Source organism: Hyperoodon ampullatus, assembly GCF_949752795.1.
Source record: "Hyperoodon ampullatus genome assembly, chromosome: X".
Lineage (NCBI taxonomy): Eukaryota > Metazoa > Chordata > Mammalia > Artiodactyla > Ziphiidae > Hyperoodon > Hyperoodon ampullatus.
In genome coordinates, this window is record NC_136913.1 from 61,130,318 (window position 1) to 61,146,524 (window position 16,207).

The 16,207-nt window shown below is 46.3% G+C and overlaps 1 pseudogene across 1 annotated transcript; it reads right to left on the minus strand.

The window, feature by feature from the left end:
• Positions 1-13,638: 13,638 nt before the first annotated feature.
• On the minus strand, positions 13,639-15,003 carry LOC307069714 (uncharacterized protein CXorf49 homolog; annotated as a pseudogene). The gene is made up of 2 exons: positions 13,785-15,003; positions 13,639-13,686 (listed from the first exon to the last, which is right to left on the minus strand). The product of its transcript is annotated as an uncharacterized protein CXorf49 homolog (transcript).
• Between the last annotated feature and the right edge of the window lie 1,204 nt (positions 15,004-16,207).

Here is a 16,207-nt window from a genome sequence, read left to right on the forward strand (position 1 = left end):
CTTCTGCTCCTTCCCGTTCATACTCCTCTGTCTTCAGTCACCTCTCTCTCCTGCATCCTGCTCTGGCTGACCTCCTGGAGAGTCCTGGCGTGTCTGAACCGCTGTTGCCTGTGGAACTCAAAGGCCCAGTTTTCTGGGCCTGCGTTTCTGCACCTGAGAAGCTGGCCATGCTGGAGAAGTTACAGAGCAGGGGAGACTGGGTGCACTGTAAATCTGCAATCCTCCTCCTCGAGCCTGCCCCCGATGGTGCCTGCCTGTTTGTGGATACCGCCCTCTTCCACTTCTCCCAGTGACTTTTTAAGGCATGGTGTGCTATTTCAAATATGTTAAAATGGATAAGGAAGGATATAGCAAAATCTCCTGCATCCACCAGCATCCTATGAAACATTACCAGTGGATCCAGTGGAAGCCTCCATCTTCCCTCTCACCAGTTCCATTCCCTTCCTCCCTCCCCCATAGAGAGACTCCCGGAACTTCTCACCTTCTTCACTCTCTTCGTCCCTGTGGCTCTCCTACCTCCTCTTCCCATACATCCCATACGTCTCCAATGATGTCACTAATCTCTGCTTTACCCCGTTATGCTCACCAGGATCCAATACTGGTTTTGACGTACTCTCTTGGCCCGGGGTGGGAGCCAGTGGCAGAGGTTCCTCTTGGCTTTCCCCACCGTGATAGCTCTTACTCCACAGACCAATGACCCAATGTGTAGGTCATTGCTCCAACTGCCAAGTGTATCACTTAGAATTATCAGCTTGGGGACTGGAGAAATGACCACTATGTTTGTCCAGGGACCCAGTCAGCTCACCGTGAACTGATCTCTATCCCCAACTCCTTTTACTGCCAGAACCTCATAAGCCCCACTCTAATGGGGCCCCATCATGACACTTTGGGCTTCCGGGATCAATGTCAGCTCAGAAACTGTGTCCAGTAGTCCTAGATATGTCTGTGTCCGGTGCCAGTGTGCAGTCACCCAAGCATCTAAGAAAAGTGCTATGAACATTTGCATACAGATTTTTTGTGAATATGAGTTTTCATTTCTCTTGGGTAAATATCTAGGAGTTAACTTGCTGGATTGAATCGTTAGTGTATTTTTAACTGTTTCCAGAGAGTCTATACCATTTTTTGCATTCTCACCAACAATGCAGGAGAGTTCTAGCTGTTCCTCAGTCTGTCTAGCACTTGGTATTGTCTGTATTTTGTTTTTATTTCAGCCATGTTTATAGCTATGTTGTCGTATTTCATTCTGGCTTTAGTTATTTCCCTAATGACTAATGAGGTGAAACATCTTCTCAGTAGCTTACTGACCATCCAGTAAGCACAATGTCAGTTCGATTTTTTTTTTTTGCTCATTGTTTATTGTGTTGTTTGATTTCTCATTACTGAATATCGAATGTTGTTTATCTCTTTCGGATACAAGTTTTTTATCATGTGTGCTTTGCAAATATTGTTTCCCAGTCTGTGGCTTATGCTTTCAAAAACAAAGAAACAGACAAAACCCAAATAACACAATTTAAAAATGGACAAAGGAATTGATTAGATATTTCTCCAAAGAAGACACATAAATGGCCTACAGGTATATGAAAAATGCTCAACATCACTAGTCAACAGGGAAATGCAATTCAAAACCACAATGAGTTATCACCTCACAACTGTTAACATGGCCAGTATTAAAAAAAACAACAACTCAAAATAGCAAGTGTTGGCAAGGTAGTGAAGAAAATGAATTCCTTGTGCATTGCTGGTGGGAGTGTAAAATTGTGCACCCGCCATGGAAAACAGTATGGAAGTTCCTAAAAAAATAAAAATAGAACTCCCATATGATCCAGCATTCTCACTTCCGTATATTTACATTTACATTACAAAATAATTGAAATCAGGATCTTGCATAGATTATTGCACTCCCATGTTCATTGTACCATTATTCACAATAGCCAAGGGGTGAAGACAACCTAAATATCTATCAACAGGTGAATAGATAAAAGGTGGTGTATATAATGTATACATATAAGAGAATATTATTCAGCCTTTAAAAAGAAGGAAATCTTGCTATATGCTGTAGTATGGATGAACTTTGAGGATATTATACTAAGTGAAGTAAGCCACTCACAAAGGACAAATACAGCATGTTTCCACTTATATGGGGTACCTAAAGTAGTCAAACTCTTAGAAGCAGAAAGTAGAATCCTGGTTGCCAAAGGCTTGGGGGAGGGGGAAATGGGGAGTTGTTGTTCCATGAGTATAGATTTGCAGTCATGCAAGATGAAGAATTCCGGAGATCTGATTGCAACAATGTTCATATAGTTAACAACACTGTACACTAAAAAATTGTTAGTAAGGTAGGTTTCGTATTATGTGTTTTTGCAATAAAAATGAATTAAAAAATAAAATGCCTTATTCAATGGCTTTTCGTATATTCACAGTTGTGCATCTATCACAATCAATTTTAGGATATTTTTGTTAGCCCAAGAAGACACCTTGTATCCCTTACCCAACACCCCGAACCCCCCAACCCACCCCCAGCCCTATAGGCAAGTAATAAACTACTTTCTGTCTCTATGATTTGCCTATTTAGGAAATTTTGTATAAGTGGAATCACACAATATATAGTACATGTTGTCTGGCTTCTTTCACTTAATGTAATGTTTTTGAGGTTCACCCATGTTGTAGCATGTATCAGTACTTCAGTTATTTTTATTGCCAAATAATATTCCATGGTATGGGTATACCACATTCTATTTATACATTCATCAGTTTATGGGCATTTGGGTTGTGTTTAGTTTGGGAATGTTATGGATAATATTCCCAAACTCAATGCTGTTAAGCATATTCATATACATTTTGAGTTCATGAGTTTTTGTGTGAACATGTGTTTTCAGTTCTCTTCGGTAGATCCCTAGGAATGGACATTCTGGATCATATGGTAACTCTATGTTTCACTTTTTAAGAAAACACCAGAATATTTTCCAAAAAGATTCAACTATTTTACATTATCACCAGAAGTGCATGAGGATTCAAATTTCTCCAAACCCAAATATTTGTTATTATCTGTATTTTGGATTATAGCCATCCTATTGTTTTTGCAACATGGTATCTCATTATGGTTTTGATTTATATTTCCCTACTGACTAGTGGTTGTGAACATCCTTTCATATGCTTATTAACCATTTCTATACCTTCTTTGGTTAAATGTCTATACAAATCTTTTACCCAATTTTTTAATGGGGTCATTTTCTTATTTATTTATTATTCTTCTTCTTTATTCTGCATACAAGTTCTTTGTTAGATCTGTGACTTTCAAATATTTTCTCCCAGTCTGTACCTTGTCTTTTCATTTTCTGAATAGTGCCTTCTGAAGCATAAATGTTTTAAATTTTGACGAAGTCCAATTTATCAAGTTTTTCTTTTATGGATCATGCTTTTGGTGTTGTATCTAAGAAATCATCGCCTAGCTCATGCGTACAAATATTTTTCTCCTAGGGTTTCTTTTAACAGATTTATAGTTGTAGGTTTTACTTTTAAGTCTCTGATCCATTTTGCATTAAGTTTTGTGTGTGCTGTGGAGTAAGGTTCTAAGTTTGTATTTTTGCATGATATCCAGTTGTGCCAGCACCATGTGTTGAAAAGACTATCCTTTCCCCATTGAATTGAAAATCATTGACCATAAATATAAGGAGAGTTCGTTATTTCTAAACTCTCGATTCTGTTCCATTGATCTGTCTCTATGTCAGTATCACACTAACTTGATTACCTTTATTTTTATCGTAAGTTTTGAAATCAGAAAGTGGAATCTTCCAAGTTTGTTCTTTTTTGAAGTAGTTTTGGATATTCTGTTTTGTTTTGTTTTTCATTTCCATATGAATTTTCTGGATCAGCCTGTGAGTTTCTACAAAGAAAGCCTGCTGAAATTTCGATAGAGATCGACTTGAATCTATATGTCAATTTGGGGAGAATTACCATATAAATATTGAGTCTTACAACCATGAGCATGCAATGCCTTTGCATTTATTTCGATCATCTTTAATTTCTCTCAACAAACATCAATTTGTGTTTCTCAGTGCATAAGTATTACATTTGGTTTGTTAAATATATGCCTAAGCATTTTATTCTTTTTGATGCTATTGTAGCTAGAATTAAGTGTTCCTTAATTTCATTTTTGGATTATTTGCTACATGTATATAGCAATAAAATTTGTTTTATATATTACTCTTGTATTCTGTGATCTGTTGAACTTCTTTATTAGTTCTACCATTAGATCCGTTTTTGTGGATTCCTTAGGATTGTCTGCATATGAAATCATGTCATCTGAGAATAAAACAAACTCCCTTTTTATTTCCTATCTGGATGACTTTTAGTTCTTCTTCTTCCCTGTTTGAACTGGCTCAAACTTCCAGTGCAATAATGAATAAAAGTAGTGAACATGTCTTTGTTGCTGACTTTAGGGAAAAGGTATGCAGTCTTTCACTACTAAATATGATGTTAGCTGTAGGTTTTTCATAGATATCCTTTATGATGCTGAAGAAATTTCTTTCTATTCCTAGTTTTTTTTTTATTGTTTTTATCATGAAAGGTGGTGGAATTTTGTCACATGCTCTTTCTGTGTCAGTTAATATGATAATGTTTCAGTGCTTTCTTCTTTTAAACTAGTGTATTACATAAATTGATTTTTAGATGTTAAACCAACCTTGTATTTCTAGAATAAATCCCACTTGGTTATGGTATATAATCCTTTTTATATGTTTCTGAATTCAGTTTGTTAATATTTTCTTGAGGGTTATTTCATCTATATTCATGAGAAAGATTGGTATGCAATTTTCTTTATTTTGGATGTCTTTGTGTGTTTTGGGCATCAGGGTAATTGTGCTGGTCTCAGCCAATCAATAGTGATACTGTCAGCTAGAAATACCTGGAGGCACTTATCTGTACTCCAAGGCGAGCCCCCACAGATATTTCCCCTTTCAGAACCAATGTTGTGGTTGAACTAGCCCTTGTGGTTCTTATTATAATTGCAAGATGCACCTCAGCAATAACCTTTAGGAGGCTGTGAAAGGACGAAGTTTATTACTCATAAGTCATGGAGGGTACATGGCATGCCTTGGACCACACAGAAAGGTTGTGGGTGGAGAAAGAGAGCTGGGCCCTGGGGTTATGTTTTTATCGGGGTCAAGAGTGAGGGGCCTAGGGTTTCTCAGATTCACTCTTTATTGATGAATTTAACACAGAATGGGAATTAAAGCACAAGAAGGGAAAAACAAGCAGCCAAAGGGTCAGTTATCTAAGTCAATCAGAGATCTCTAAAACAAAGGAAACTTCAGGGGTGTGGTGGCCTGACTCTTTACCTAGTCGTGTAGTTGGCAGTTTGTTCTTTTTGATATAGCTGTCTTTGAAGTGGTGCCTCAGCAATCAAAAGCTTAATGTCAGGCACTTGCATTACAATTAAGAAAAAAAAACTGTCAGAGGCTCACACTACAGTAATATTGGCCTACTAGAGCTATTTTGAAAGTGTTCATTCCTCTTCTATTTTCTGGAAGAATTTCTGGAGTGTTGCTATTATTTCCATCTGAAATGTTTGATAGCATTCAGCAGTGACGCCGTCTGGACAGGAGCATCATTGTGGGAATATTTTTAATTATTAATTTAATTGATTGTCTATTATTGAGTCTGTTTTGAAGTTTGTGTCTCTCTACAAATGTTTTCATTGCATATATGTGTCTAATTTGTTGGTATAAAATTTTTCATACTATTTTCTTATGTTTTTTTAAATTCAATAGGCTCAATGGTGATGTCTCCCTTTTCAGCCCTGATTTTAGGGATTCCTTAGGAATCTTTTTTTTTTTCTTGGTCAGTCTGCCTAAGGTTTGTGATTTGTTATCTTTTTAAAAAACCATCGTTTGGTTTCATTGTGCTGTCCAAAAAAATTAATCAATAGTCAATCGAAGAAAAATGGAAATTTTTATTTGAGCCAACCTGAGGACTATAACCTGGGAGACAATCTTCAGAAAACTCTGAGGACTGTTCCACCCATTGGAGGTAAAACCGTGATATAAGTTTTTGAGACAAAGTAGCATATTAATAGTTTACATAGTCCAACAAGGCGAGTAGTGGGTATTAATGAGGCATTACAGGATTGAGAAAGGAAAGTTATCTCTTAAGGAGTTACCTCGCTGATTCCAGGAGGAAATTTCTTTTTCTTCTTTCTTTCTTTCTTTCTTTTCTTTCTTTCTTTCTTTCTTTCTTTCTTTTTTTTTCTTTTTTTTTTGGTGTGTGGGCATTCCTGTATCTTTTAAGGGGATCTAGTTAATGTATAATGTGATGCACAAATCACACTAAAGGGGAGGGGGTAGTGGCTCAAATGGGCAGAGAGAGAATTTTATGTTTAAAATGTTTCTTGTCCTGCCTGAAAATAATTTTATTTCATTAATTCCACTTTTGATCATTAATCTTTCAATAGAAAGCATTAGGTGATCAAGTATTTGGTCCCTAAATGCTAGGGTGGTTCTTTACGTGCCTTGGGTCCATCATGTCCCTCGATGCTGGGTCCTAATAGCCCGGTTCTTTCTTTCCTTTTAGGGGGTGCTACTAGTAAGATGTCTGGCAAGGACTAACGGCCAATTCCAAGTTGTCCAATAGGACTTGCACCAATTTTACCTTGCATGTGCATTGTGCATGTCCATTATTTTATAGAGAATTATAGATGTGATCAATAGTTTCCAGTTGTTTAGATACCATTATCTTAGTAGGAGCAGGTGATACACAGTGCAAACAACAAGAAACTAAAACTTTATAAGTTACACAAACTGTAATCAAAGTTGGAAATAGGAGCAACAATATCATTAGTAAAGATTTAAGCCAATATCCTCTTGAACCATACCATTTTCCTAGCCTTTCCCTTAAACTGGGAAGACGATCATTCAGAGTGGAAATCCAATTTTTCATACGCATCATAAGCGGGGGTTGCATTAGAAGACTCATCAGGTATAAGAACAAAACATTCACTATGTATTACAGCATAAGCTCCCCCTTGGGAAGCTGTTAGAATATTGAGGGCCATGCAGTTCTGTAGGACTGCTTTTCTCATCATGGAAATTTCTGAACTGAGCAAACACACGGCTTGGTTACTATCATTTAAGGCTTGCTGGGTGAATTTTGTTAAAGCCTCTATATGAGTAATGATATCTTCTATTCCAAGTGAAGGAATAAATATTGCAGCCAAATAATCATACCATTGGAAAACTGATTGAACCCAACATGCCCACATTGAAAGCAGGATGACAGCGGCTGTTTTCAAGGCTACCTATAGGTGACATTGAGCCTAAAGGAAACCAATTGTACACCTTCCTAACCAATCTGGGGAGATCCAAGGTCATAAATTTGTTGTATAAACCTATTGGGTCCTGTTAGAAGCTATCCCACAACTTTAACATCTGGTGAAAACTGTCTTTCAGACATTGAAACATACACCCAAAGGTTATCAAATATTAGGTAGGATTCATTTGGGATTTAAAAACATTTACTAATGTGTATCTTGAGGCCATCGTTCTGCAACTTGCAGTTTGAAGTCAGGAGGATGCTTTCTTCTTTTAGTGTCTCTCTTGTGGTTTGATGATTTTCTTCAGTGTTATGTTTGTGTTCCTTTCTCTCTAGTTTTGGTATATCTATAGTAGGTCTTTGATTTATGGTTACCATGGAGTTCATTTATGTTGACCTATAACTATTTGATTTAAACCGATAGTCATATATGTTCAAACACATTCTGAAAGCTCTACATTTTTTACTCACCTCCCAGCATTTTGTGTTTTTGATGTCATATTTCACATCTTCATGTCTATCATTTAACTGTTTATTGTAGTTACAGTTGATTTTACAATTTTTGTCTTTTAACCTTTGTACTAGCTTATTTAACTGGTAAATACACAGCCTTTATGATATAATTGCTTCACCAGTATATTTTCCCCGTCCTTTAATTTCTTATTTACTGTTGTAGCCAGTGTTTTTTTTTTTTTTTTTTTTTTTTTACTTCAAGAAGACCTTTTAACCCTTCTTGTAAGGTTGGTCTAGTATTGATGAACTCTTTTAATTTTTGCTTGTCTGAGAAGCCTTTATCTCTCCTTCAATTCTGAATGATACCCTTGCTGGGTAAAGTATCCTAGGTTGTAGGGTTTTCCCTCTCAGCACTTTAAATCTTATCCTGCCACTCCCTTCTGACATGCAAAGTTTATGCAGAAAAATTAGCTGATAGGCTTATGGGACTTCCCTTGTATGTGACTCTTGTTTTTCTCTTGCTACCTTTAGAATTCTCTCTTTAACTTTTGCCCTTTTAATTATATGTCTTGATGTGGGTGTGTATGGGTTCATTTTGTTTGGGACTCTCTGTGCTTCCTCTGTGTTTCTTTCTTCAGATTAGGGAAGTTTTCAGCCATAATTTCATCAAATACATTTTCAACCCCTTTCTCTCTCTCTTCTCCTCTGGGACCCCTATAATGCAAATGTGAGTATGCTTGATGTTGTCCCACAGCTCCCTTAAATTATTCGCATTAAAAAAATTGTTTTTTGCACTTATGATTGAGTGATTTCCATTATTCTACTTTCCAGACTGCTTATGTGTTCTTCTCTGTCACCTAATCTGCTGTTAATTCCCTCTAGTGTATTTGTAATTTCAGTTATTATATTCGGCTCTGACTTGTCCTTTTCATATTTTCTAGTTCTTTGTTAAAAATTCTCACTGTGTTCATCTATTCTTTGCCCCAGTTCAGTTAGCATTCATATTACTACTGCTATGAACTCTTCATCAGTTAAATTATTTATCAGTTTCCTTAGGGTTTTTTTCAGCATGTTTTCTTGTCCTTAATTTGAAACATGTTCCCCTGTCTACTCATCTTTTTAAAACTTTCTCTGTCTCTATGAAATTAGGTGAGACAGTTATCTATCCCAGTCTTGAGGGTGTGTTCTTGTGTGGGACCATCCCTGTTCAGTCTGCATGTGCCCAGTGGCTCTGGAGGGAGAGCTAGATATGAAGTGAGCATGGGCTGCATCTTCCCCTAGGGCGTGGTGGCAGTCACTGCCCGGGTGGGAAACAGGTCTGGAGTTGAAGGGGCTAGAGCCAGAATAAGGTGTGAGCTGGGGCTGCTTCTCTGCTCAATGGCCCTCACTGCCCTTTCAGGTGTGGGGTTGGGACCTGAGGGGCCAGAGTTAAGAGCCCTGAGGAAGTTAGGTTTCTCCCAGGTGTGATGGCAGTCTCCACATTGGTCTGGGATATAGCCGGGTCCTGAGGGCTTGGGGCAGTATTTCTCTTCTGGTTTCACTTTTCCCCCAGTGTGCACACTGTGGTTAGAGGCTAGAGGGAATGGGCTCTGAGCCAGAGCGGTTCAGGCCGGAAGGGATGGTGCCATACCACTGAGCTGGTCCCATACCCTCCATAGTGTGCACTGGGAAGAGAGTTCCTGTGATGGTGGTCTCCAGCCTGTACTTAGCTTCACACTCTCCAGAGTGTCTGCAGGGACACAAGACCTGGAATGACTGTCTCTACAGGTTAGAGGCAGGTCCATAGTCTAAGCTGGCTCTGTTTCCTCGAAGTGCACACACACTCATTGGTAATGGCCTCAGCTCAGTGGGGAGCAGTGCCGAAGCAAGAGGGGCTAGAACATAAGCCTGGTACAGGCTGGACTGGGGGGGGGCACTGGGTACATCCTAGGAATCCAGCCAGAGGCCTGGGCAGCAATCAAGCCCACCTTCTCCAGGGAGGGGTTTGAGTGGATTAAGTCCCACGAATGTTCTTTTCTGACCCTGAGGTCTGTGACTGCCCCATCCCACATGTGGTCTGTCCACCTGAGCTCATGCCATGGACTCTGGAAGCGAGTCACTGTGAGAATATGGGGGAAGGGTGGACTCAAGTGCTCCCCATTGTCCAGGCGCAGTCACTCCTTACTTCCCATCCTCACTGCACCCACCCTGCCCCTGTCCCGGGTAGCTCATGTTGGGTGGTCTCTTATATGGGTCCCCTGATTCTAAGATGAGCTACTCTGAGGAGCCACTCTTCCCAATCTCATTCCATCCACAACCACAGTAGCTGTCAGACATCATAGGATCACAGAGTAGGATCGAGAGCCTCCTCCAGCGAATCCAACATTTCGAGCATCCCGACACCCTGCCGTGGGGTTTGGTGACTTCTGCATCCTCCCCCGCCTATGCTTTGGGAATTTAACGACAACCCTTGAACAAAACAGATCCGACCCTTGCTTTTGCTCATTCGATGCCTTACAGAACCTGGACCAGCCTCTACTCCCTTTACTCCCTGAATCACATCTTTCTCCCTCAAGGGAGATTATCGCTGATTACTTTTATTCACACACAGGGACACACAGTCACCAACCTTGAATGTCCTATCTACCATCATACCCCCTTTTGTGCAGTAAAACACCGGTCTTTTGGGAAGGGTGCCAGGCAGAATCACTGCACTCAAACACAGATCTGTCCGAGTCTCAGGCTAGTACAGCCCTGGGTCCCAGCTGAGGGAAGGAAGTGCTCCCCAACCTCCAGTGAGGGGGAAATTGAACATGGAGCTCAGACTCAATCTCGTGTGTCGTAAAGAGGCAGTCTGGGAGATTGAGCTGGGACACAGAAATATAATTTCCAGGAAGATCTGTGTCATGGGGCTGGTGGAAGAGTATTTGACAGGGACCATGCAAGAACACAGACCTACTAACCACCCTTGCCATAGAACCTGACGGGCCAATTTCCACTCAAGGGTATAGAGACGACCAGGCTGGAGGAGGGTGGTCAGCTGGTGAGGGCAGGGAGGATGTGAATGCTTCCAGATTGGAGCTCTGGAAGGGGGTCATGAGTTCCTGCTGATGGGGAGGGTGGATGGCAGAGATGAATGGGAACCACCAGACCCCAAAGGAGGAGGGTGGTTTGGAGAGAATTAGAAGAGGGCCTTCGGGGGCAAGGGAGGACGTGTCAATGTGGCCAGGGAGAGCACACAGAGGACCCAGACCTGGGGCAGTCCGCTGACTTGACTGCAGGGATGGTAGCAGAGGCTGGTCCAGAGTCCCCACCACAGGATGCGACAGATACTGTTCTGGAAAAGGCTCTGACGTGGAGCAGTGCCCCGCCCCGGCCCCCTAACCCTACCCCTACCCCTCCAGAGAGAAGGCAGAACAAATAATATTAGAGGTACTTTATTTGGAAACTGCTGTGAAACTGGGAAGGGGGCAAAACAAGGGTAGAGGAAGCCCTAGCTGAGGCAGAACAGGAGGGAACGAGTTTGGCCACAGCTCCCGGGCTCCAAAGGTACCAGCTGCTCCTCTTGCAGGAAGACGATGGGCTCAACCTGTAAAACAGCAGAGTCAGGGAAGAGCCTCAAGCCAGGGCCAGCCCCCAGCCCTGCTCAACAGCCAGGACTGTGGGAAGGGGTACGGTGTGTGTAACACTCACTTCAAAGTGTCAGGATCATGAGAGCCATGTCCTTCATGGTGTCTGCAACAGGGACAGGCATTAGTAGGCACTCCAGAGAGAGGGATATGGAAGCCCGTCCCCCTATCCCCGTGAGGAACCGCGTAGCCCTGAAACCTGAAATCCCCTCCAGACCCGATGCAAAGAGCTCCGGGCCAGATCACTCCCCACCACCTGAATTGAATGTGGAACTGGTTCCTAAAGGGAAACAAAGTGTGCCAGCAGCTCTGATGCTGTGGGCCATGCCACAACCAGTCAGATCTCGTCACACACACAAACAAACAATCCAACAAGAACCTTAGAAGCCACACCAAGCAGCAGTTCAAGGGAAAATCAACGAGGCATCTCTAAAAGTCCTATCAGAACGAGATTCCCTAGGACTGGTCTGGTTGGCAAAGTGTGCATGCAGTCCAGACAGTACTTTGCTACTTGTACACACGCCCAGTTGTACATGCACAGCCGGCTCCAGGGCCAGGCCTGCTAGGTTCTCCTCCCCACAGTGATGTTGGTCCCTGCGAGGCCGACTGCACCTGCAGCCCAGCCCCACCCCAGGTGCCCACCCGGGTTCTGAACTAAGACACCGCTCTCCGTCCCTGGTTCCTCATACCAAGTTTCTTCTTAAGGTCGTCTACTTCTCTCTGTAGCACGAGACACTAGGCCAGCAGACACAGGAGGAAGAGAAATGATTAGTATAATCTGGCCTCCTCTCTCCTCCACCTTCTCCTCTCCACCGGGCCCTGCACCCCAAAGCCGGGTGGCTAGAATGGCAAGCGCTCCTCAGTGGAAAGCAGGTGGGCTCCCTCCATGGGGTACGTGATGGGGGCAGGGGAGGGGTGGCCCCACACATGTCAGCTGAACTTGGACCCAGATCCCACCCTCGAGTTTGGGCCTGCGTTTCCAGGAGCCAGACGAAGCATTACCCAAGGACAGCTCGGCATTCCCAGTGGCTGCTGCGGCGTTTCCGGTCTTGGGGGATGGTCAAGTGGATCCCAGTCACCTGAGAGGGAAAGGACACACAATCCAGCTTCCCAGGCTCCCAGTGAGGTGGAAAGGGTCAAGTGGGGTCTACCGTGAGGTGAGGCAGCACCACCCTCTGCTGGCAACCAGCCGCCCCTGCTCTGTCCAGAAGCCCGAACCTTCTCTCTGGGCCTGCCTCCTCTGTTACCCGGGGGCAGCCATTTCGCCATTGTGGTCCCCAAGCTATGTGCCTCTGGATTCGCCCCTCCCATAGCTGCAGCCACAGCCAGCAAGTGGGAGAGCAATGTGGGCGAAAAGGACTTAACAGAAAAGGCTGTTCCCCTGTAAATCTGCACCCGGAGGAGCTGTTTGTGGCACTGCCACCGATCAGCCCCGCCGCACAAACACCACACACAGGATGATGTGGCTCAAGGCCAGCCCTGCCGGCACCCCGTCTCCTGTGGGAGAAGCTGCCTGGGAGAAAGGCTGTGCCCCCAACAGAGACAGAGCCAGAGCTTTCTGCCCTCCACCCCTCTCCCCTCCCCTCATATCAAACCCACGACACTCACCTGAGGGGCCAGGCCCACTGGGCATGACTTCTCCCTGGTTCAGGGCCAAGGGCTCTGAGTTTCCTGGATCTTGGGGGCCTCTGGTGTCGACCTCGCCACTGCTGGCTTTTCCACAATGCATGTGCGGATAAGATGTCCCTGGCCTGTGAGCTGGCAGCTGAAACAAAAATTTCTCACTGATTTGGACTAAGGAAGTGTGTGTGTGTGTGTGTATGTGTGTGTGTGTGAGAGAGAGAGAGAGAGAGAGAGAGAGAGAGAGAGAGAGAGAGAGAGTGAGTTGTGTGATTCGGGCTGGGGTGAGGCAGGGAATTGGGAAGGGAATTGAAAGGCTGATCTCATTAGCACTTTCTCCCTCCGTCAGCCCCAGGCCAGCAGGCAGAGGTGATCTAGGGACAACAGTGGGGCACTGAGTAAGCCCAGGGCCCCTGCAAGGAACGTCTGGGGAACAGCTAGGAAGTAGGATTCAGGAAGCTGGTGAGTCTAAATACTGAGGCTTTTTGGGGAAGCTTTTAAGGGATCCCCCGACCCAATTCAGCTACCAGCCCTCCCTTCCATCCCAGCCCCAGTCTCTCAGAGGACGCTGGAAACAGGCCAAGGGTGGAGAACCAGGCCCAGCACACCCGAAGTGCTACCTTACTGTTTGTCCCTAGTAAAAGGAGCCCGATCAGGCATCATAATGACCCAGTGACCGAGGGGCACCCAATGACGACCCCTGAGGGGTGGACAGAGGCAGCATGGGTGAAGACGTGTGCTCTGGGTGCGGTGGGGGCGGGGAAGAGTGGGGAGAGAGGAGGAGCCTGGCCTACTCACTTGGCCCTTTGGGGCTGGGTCTCTATTTGGGTCCTGATCTTCTCCCACCACAGCCTCAGACTCCCTTGTCCACGTGACCACGGATTTCTTCCCAGCGCTGGTGTGCTTGGCCTGTTTGGTTCCGGAAGGGACCAAGGTATACCTCTTGGATCTCCCAAGCAGCGGAATACCAGAGACTGGGGGGAAGGTGGCCGGTTCCAGCGGAGGTGCCCAGATTCGCTGCCCCCAGGAAGGGAAGTTTTTCCCCAGGGCAAGTGTGGAGGCTCCCCCGAGGGATTTCTTCTCCAGGGTCCCCTTCTTCCTAGGAGTGACCTGCGGCAGGCCACCTGCCGTAGCAGCAGCAGCAGCAGCTCCCGGGTAGCTGGGCTTGCTGCCCCCGTTCCCCCAGAGCACGCTCTGCATTTTCTTAGGGGAAGAGATGCCCTGCCCTCCCACGCCCTGCCTTTCCACAACCGAAGAGAGTAGAGCCTGTCACGTGAAGGAAATTCTCCCTGACTTGGAAATTCGAGTGTCTGGGAGTGTCCCCGGGATCCTCGGGTCTGCTGGGCTCGGCCTGGCCTCCTCCTCCGGGGTAAGTACTCACCGTCATCAGCTCTGTCTCACTGAACTCATCTGAGGACTCGGAGTCGGATAGCAGCAGGGCCAGGCCTTCATCGGAGAAGCGCTGGCGATCCACAGCCACGTTCAACCTACGCTTAGTGGCTCTCTTAGGATTCCTCCAGGCCCGGCCCGCTTCGGGCCCACCGAGGTGGAGAGGGCCGGCCAGAGCCGGCGGTGCTTCCCCACAGCTCTGGGCGGTCGCTCCTGGACCGCCGGGACCCGCCTCGAGGCCGGCGGACACTTCGAAGGAGGCGCAGGGCTCCGCTAACGGGTATGTGCAGAAGCCCAGCACGTCCCAGTCGTACAGCTGCTGCGTGGTGCCCGCCGCAGACTCCTCGGCCAGGTCCAGGAGGTCCCTCGTGTCGTCAGCCGGGGAGCCAGGTCGGCCTTCGCGGCCACACAGCACCGGCCCTCCCGCTTCCAGCATCTCCCGCTCTGACTGGAAGCCCTTGGGATCTGGGCAGCCGCTCCCGCCCCCGCCGCTCGGCGGCTTCCTGGGCTCGGGGCCGCGGTCGGGTCCCCGCGGAACTGCGCGGCCGGCCGGGTGGACGCCGGCCCGCTCCCCGCCCTCTGGGCCGAAACCCGTTCCCCACACAGACACCTCATCTGGGGAGCTCATGTCGCGACCCGGGCGGCCACGGAACCGGGGCGACTGTTGATGGCCCGAGTCGCGGTCGCGGTCACGGCGGACGAGGCGGGCGGCGCTCAGAGGGCAGCGCCAACCACCTCAGGCGCCGCACGAGCTCGCCTCAAACGAAACGACGCGCCACTTTCAGCGCACCTCCCACGCCCGCGCCGCGGCCTCCTCATTGGTCCGGCCCCCGCCAACCAGCGGGCGCCTTGTTCGCCTGTCCCCTCGAGGCCTAACCAATGAGGTCGGGGGCCTCTTCTTTGCCCTCAAGCCCGTGGGCGGTCCGAGCAGTTGGCTGGTGAAGGGGATGGTGGGAGTGCCTCCCTCTGTCAAGACTCTCGGCCCGCCTCCCCTTTCCAGTTAGAGTCACAGCTCTGAGCCTCCGTTTCCCATCTATACAGGGGGTCGGGGAGTGAGGGCGCCGGGCTCCAGGGGTGGTGAGGATGAAATGTCAAGATGGAGGCACTGGACGCCTAGCACGCGCCGAAAGCATTTGCCAGCCTCCCTTCCACCGCAAGCCTTACGACCCAACAGGAGAATGGGCATGGGAGTCCTGCAGTCAGTGATCAGGGGTCGGCCAGAGAGCAAAGGGATCGTATTTTCGTTCTGTACGGTCTCTGTCTCAACTGCTCCATCAAATGTGGCTCAGCAAACGTCATTGGCAGGCGGGTTTGGCGGACAGATTGGGGTTGGCCTCGCTCCATCAGCCCTTCCCCCTCTCTGAGGCAAATTCAAAGAAGAGGAAATCGCAGTGGCCAGTTACACCCCAAAAGATGCTCGCCACCGCTGATCCTGGAGATGTGAACTAAAACCACGAATCGGGTTTCACATACTAGGTTGACAACCTTCAAAGAGCTTAACCATTCCGAGGGTGGGAGAGGTTAGGAGCAAACCCCTGTGGCGGTGGTGCAAGAGACCCATTTGGGAGGTAATTTGGCAGAATCCATTGAAAGCAACTTAGTGCCAGCACGGACTCTGTGCCTGGCACTCTTCTAAGCGCTGGGCATAAATAGTAATGCATCAGCGTGACACTCCTAGAACTATAGTACCAACTATTACTGGCCTCTTACCGGTGAGCAAACAGGCACTGAGAGGTTCAGCCACTGGCCCAAGGTCATTCGGCTCGTGGGGATCAGCGGCAGGATTGAAACCAATCAATGTGACTCCAGAGTCCTTGCTTTGAGCCAAAGAC